Source organism: Hippopotamus amphibius, chromosome 8 (genome assembly GCF_030028045.1).
Source record: "Hippopotamus amphibius kiboko isolate mHipAmp2 chromosome 8, mHipAmp2.hap2, whole genome shotgun sequence".
NCBI lineage: Eukaryota > Metazoa > Chordata > Mammalia > Artiodactyla > Hippopotamidae > Hippopotamus > Hippopotamus amphibius.
Window position 1 is genome coordinate 75912656 of NC_080193.1, and position 6000 is coordinate 75918655.

Genomic DNA, 6000 nt, shown 5'->3' on the forward strand with positions numbered 1-6000 from the left:
TTCAGGCCTTCTCTGGCTCCAAATGAAGTTCCTTTTGGAAACTCAGCCCAGCAAACTGCCCAGTCCTCACACCTCCCCAAAGCCAGTTCCTCCCAGGCGGCTCTGAGCTTCCTCTCCCCAGCCACTGGTCCCTCCTTTGGCTCCTCCCACTGAACCCAGGGACGAACTCCCAAGCCTTCAGCAAGCATGCATCACAGCCCTCTGGCCAGGTCCTGAGCTAGGCATGGGGACACTGAGGAGGAAATAAGAGCTGGCCTCCTGAAGCTGGCTCAGCCCTGGATGCCAACCCCCCAGCAGCCCCGGGGAGAGTGCTCCTTCCCTGAATGCCAGCTCAGCTCTACACTTAAGGAGTCTACCCTCTCCTTAAGAGCCCTGCTCCTCAGAAGCTCCCGCCATATACTTTGCAGCCTTCCTCTCGTTTCCCTACTGACCTCTACCAACTTCCTCCCTGCTATCTGCCTCGAAGCCCCCGGGGTCACTCCAGGGCCCACCAGGAGGATCCACCCACAATTCTGGCCCCGTAGCACCTTGACCAGCTCATCCCCAGGGAACCTCTATCACATCCCAGACCCTTCCACTTACAACTGTCTCCCCACAACACTCTCCAGCTTCCCACCCTGCCTTCCACACCTCTATTCCCACTGAGTCCCACAGTTCAGCAGGGTTAGGGTGGCCAGTGGGACTGTCCTTGACATTTGATCCAGTGTGATTTCTCCTTGACACACACACAACACATACAAGACACATACATGTCATACACGTTTCCCTAATTTTTAAGGTCCATCCCATCTTCACTTCCTTCCCAACCCAATTTCCTAAGCCATCTAACACGGTCAGCTTCCTTGTTCACTTGCCCTTCTGCCCTTGACATTCAGAAAACTCCAACTTCTAGATTAGGGCTGCACTTATGGAGAATGGAGCCTCAGTACATATTGCAGGGCCCCTGTCTATATAAACAATTTAATTAAAACTTGTATTTTAAAATTCAGGGAACCATGTCAGGTAGTGATTTCTTTTTTAATTAATTAATTTATTGGCTACTTTGGGTCTTCATTGCTGTGCATGGGCTTTCTCTAGTTGCAGTGAGCAGGGGCTACTCGTTGCAGTGCGCGGGTTTCTCATTGCAGTGGCTTCTCTTGTTGTGGAGCATGGGCTCTAGGCACACGAGCTTCAGTAGTTGTGGCACGCTGGCTCAATAGTCGCAGCTCACTGGCTCTAGAGCACAGGCTCAGTAATTGTGGCACTCGGGCTTAGTTGCTCCGCGGCACATGGGATCTTCCCAGGCCAAGGATTGAACCCGTGTCCCCTGCATCAACAGGCGGGTTCTTAACCACTGCACCACCCGGGAAGTCCGTAAGGTAGTGATTTATCAATGAAGGTTTAGAGTAATGGATAGAGAGAAGGTAATTATGTAGTTCAGTGTCCGATCAGTGCACTTGAAGAGTCTGTGATGTCCAGGACCTCTCTTCCTGTTCAGGTCTTGTTTATTATTGTCAAATGCACCATTCCTGGCTGATTTTGTATCTTGTACAGCAAGATGAGGGTAGCAGTGGCCGTTACTCACAATGCGGTGGCACTTCAGAACCTGTTCATTTCGAGACAACATAGCTCTTCTTCCCTCTGCATTTCCTAACCCCATTCATTTATTGCTGGTTCTGCCATTACTCATGACACTGCTTCATCCATTGTGCTGCCTGTGAATACTGGCCTCCAATGATTTCCTCTGAGGCTATTCCTTTGCTGCATTGATACCCACAAATGCAGGTCTTACCCAGAGCATGCCAGAAAATGCTCACGAGAGAGGTGGCAAGATGGTGGAATAGGAAGACACTGAACCTCCCACAGACACATCAAAATTATACCTTCTTATGGAGCAACTATCTATCAGAACAACCCAAAGGCTAGCAGAACAGATTTTCCACAACTAAAGACATAAAGAAGGAACCACAATGAGATGAGTAGGAGGGGCAGAGATGCAGTACAGTCAAGACCCACACCTCTGTTTCCAACCCACAAATGGGGTGAGTAACACAATTATAGAGATTCTCCCCGAGGAGCACGGGCTCTGAGCCTTACACTGGACTCTCCTGCTCAAGGGTCCTAAAGTGGGATTACAAGCCCCCAGATTGTCTGGTTTTGAAAACCAGCAAGGCTTACGTTCAGGACAGCCAGAGGGCTGTAGGAAACAGAGACTCTGATCTTAAAGGATGCACACAAAATCTTACATATTCTGAGACCCAGTGCAGAGGTGGTAGTTTGAAAGGAGCCTGGATCAGCATATTTGCTGACCTTGGAGAGGCTCCCAGAGAGGCAGCAGGCAACTGGAACTCCCCCTGGGGACAGAGATGCTGGCAGCAGTCATTTTGGGGAGCTTGTTCTATCCCAGTAACACTGGCACTGGCAAGCACCATTCTGGAGTCCTCCCTCTAGCATATTAGTGTTGGGGAACTGCCCTGTCCACCAGTGAGCTGGTACTAGGCCCCAACCCACCTCACCCCCTGGGCCACACAGATAGCCATGCAGGGACCTAACCCCCCCCCCCCCCGCCACGAGTGGGCCAACAGCAGCCCCACACCCCTCCAGGTTGCACAGCCAACCATACAAGAAGCCTACCCTGCCCTCAAGTTGACCCACAACCATCACATAAGGCATGGCCTTGCAGCCAGCTGGGCCAGGGGTCAGCCCCACCCACCAGTGTGCCCACAATAGTTGGCCTCACCACAGCAGAAGGGCACATGCAGCCCATATAGGGGGCACTCCTAGAACATGTAGCTCTGGTGACCAAAGGGAATCTTGCTGCTGGGCCCCATAGGACTTCTACATAAGGCCACATCTCCAAGATTGGGAAATGTAACCAACCTACCTAACACACAGAAACAAACACAGAAAATTGGGGAAAATGAGGCAACAGAGGGATATGTGCCAAAGGAAGGAGCAAGACATAACCTTGGAAAAAGAAGTAAACGAAGTGGAAATAAGCAATCTACTCCATAAAGGGTTCAGGGTAGCGATCATGAAGATGCTTTTACCAAACTCAGGAGAAGAAAGGATGAACACGGAATTTCAACAAAGAGTTAGAAAATATAAGAAAGAACTAAAAATAACTGAAATAAAAACACACTAAAAGCAATCAACAAATGATATAGAGGAACAGATCAATGATCTGAAAGACAGAGTAGTGGAAATCACTCATGGTGAACAGAAGAAAGAAAAAGAATTTTAAAAAATGAGGATAGTTTAAGAGGCCTCTAGGGCAACATCAAGCATACTAACATTTGCACTATCGGGGTCCCAGAAGAAGAAGAGAGAGGACATATTTGAAGAAATAACAACTGAAAGCAGCCCTATCCTGGGGAAGGAAACAGACACTCAGATTCAGGAAGCACAGAGGGTCTCTAATAAGATGGACCCAAAGAGGATCATGTTAAGATATATTGTAGTTAAAATGGTAAAAATTAAACATAAAGAGAGAATCTTAAAAGCAGCAAGAGAAAAGCAACTAGTTACATACAAGAGAACTCCCATAAGACAATCAGCTGACTTTTCAGCAGAAACTTTGTAGGCCAGAAGCAAGTGGCACAATTTATTCAACGTGATGAAAGAAAAACCTACAATCAAAAATACTCTACCCAAGGTTACCTTTCAAATTAGAAGGAGAGAGCAATAGATTTACAGATAAGCAGAAACTAAGAGTCCAGCACCACTAAACTGTTTTACAAGAAATGTTAAAGGGACTTTTCTAGACAGGAAGAAAAGGCCACAACTAGAAATATGAAAAATTATGAAAGGAAAAATCTCATCAGTAAAGGCAAACATACAGTAAAGCTAGTAGGTCAACCACTGATAAAGCTAGTAGGAATGTTAGAAGACAAAAGAAAAATCTCAAATAAACAACCAACCCTTATACCTAAAACTAGAAAAAGAAAGAATGAACAAAACCCAAAGTAAGTAGAAGGAAAGAAATTATAAAGATCAGAGCAGAAATAAATAAAATACAGACAAAACAAACAAACAAACAAACAAAATAACTAAGAAAGATCAATGAAACCAAGAGCTGGTTCTTCAAAAAGATAAACAACATTGATACACCTTTAGCCACCCATTAAGGAAAAAAAAAGAGGGCCCACATAAATAAAGTCAGAAATAAAAAAGAAGTTACAATAGACACCACAGAAATACAAAGGATCATGAGATTACTATGAACAATTATATGCCAATAAAAAGGACAACGTAGAAGAAATGGACAAATACCTAGAAATGTACAATCTCCAAAGACTGAATCAGGAAGAAATAGAAAACATGAACAGACCAATTACTGGTAATAATAATAATAATAATAATAATAATAATAATAATAATGACTCCCCAAATCCAAAAGTCCAGGAGCAGTTGGCTTCACAGCTGAATTCTACCAAAAACTTAGACAATACTTAACACCTATCCTTCTCAAACTATTCCAAAAAGTTGCAGAGGAAGGAATGCTTCTGAACTCACTCTATGAGATCAGCATAACCCCAACACCTAAACCAGACAAAGATATTATTTAAAAGAAAATTACAGACAAATATCACTCATGAACATAGATGCAAAAATTCTCCACAAAATATTAGCAAGCCAAATGCAACAATACAATAAAAGGATCATATACCATGATCAAGTGGGATTTATCTCAGTGATGCAAGGATAGTACAATATCTGCAAATCAATCAATCACTGTTAACATGAACATTAACAAAGTGAGGAATAAAAATCATATGATCATCTCAATAGATGCAGAAAAAGCTTTTGACAAAATTCAGCATCCATTTATGATAAAAACTGGCAAAAAAGTGGGTATAGAAGGAACATACCTCAATATAATAAAAGCCATATTTCACAAGCCCACAACCAACATCATACTGAATGGTGAGAAACTGAAAGCATTTCCTCTAAGATCAGGGACAAGACAAGAATGCCCACTCTTGCCAGTTTTATTCAATATAGTATTGGAAGTCCTAGCGATAGGACTCATGCAAGAAAAAGAAAGAAAAGGAATCTAAATTGGAAAGGAAGAAGTAAAACTGTCATTCTTTGCAGGTGATATGATACTATACACATGAAATCCTAAAGATGCCACCATAAAACAACCAGAACTCATCAATGAATTCAGTAAAGTTTCAGGATACAAAATTAATATACAGAAGTCTTTTGCATTTCTATCCACTAACAACAAGCTATCAGAAAGAGAAACTAAGAAAACAATCCCATTTATAATCACATCAAAAGGAATAAAATACCTAGGAATAAATCTAACTAAGGAGGCAAAAAACTGTACTTGGAAAACTATAAGACATCGACGAAAGAAATTGAAGATGTCACAAACAAGATGGAAAAATACACTGTGAACACAGATTGGAAGAATTAATATTTTTAAAATGACCATACTACCTAAGGCAATCTACAGAGTCAATGCAATCTCTATCAAAATGCTGATGGCATTTTTCACAGAACTAGGATAATTCTATAATTTGCATGGAAACACAAAAGATCCCAAATGATGAAAATAATCTTGAAAAAGAACAAAACTGGAGGTATGACACACCCTGATTTCAAACTACACTGCAAAGCTGCAGTAATCAAAACAGCATGGTACTGGCACAAAACCAGACACATAGGTTAATGGAACAGAATAGAGAGCTCAGAAATAAACCCACACTTATAGGGGTAATTAATCTATGACAAAGGAGACAAGAAGATACAATGGGGAAAAGATGGTCTCTTCAGTAAATGGTTTTGGGAAAACTGGACAGCTACATGCAAAGGAATCAAACTGGACTACTCTTTCACACCATGCAGAAAGAACCTTTTAAAATGATTAAAGACTTAAATGTGAGACCTGAAACTTCTAGAAGAAAACATAGGCAGTATGCTCTCTAACGCTGGTATTAGTAATTTTTCTGGTGCTGTCTCCTCAGGCAAGGGAAATGAGACAACATCAAACTAAGAAGCTTTTGCATAGAG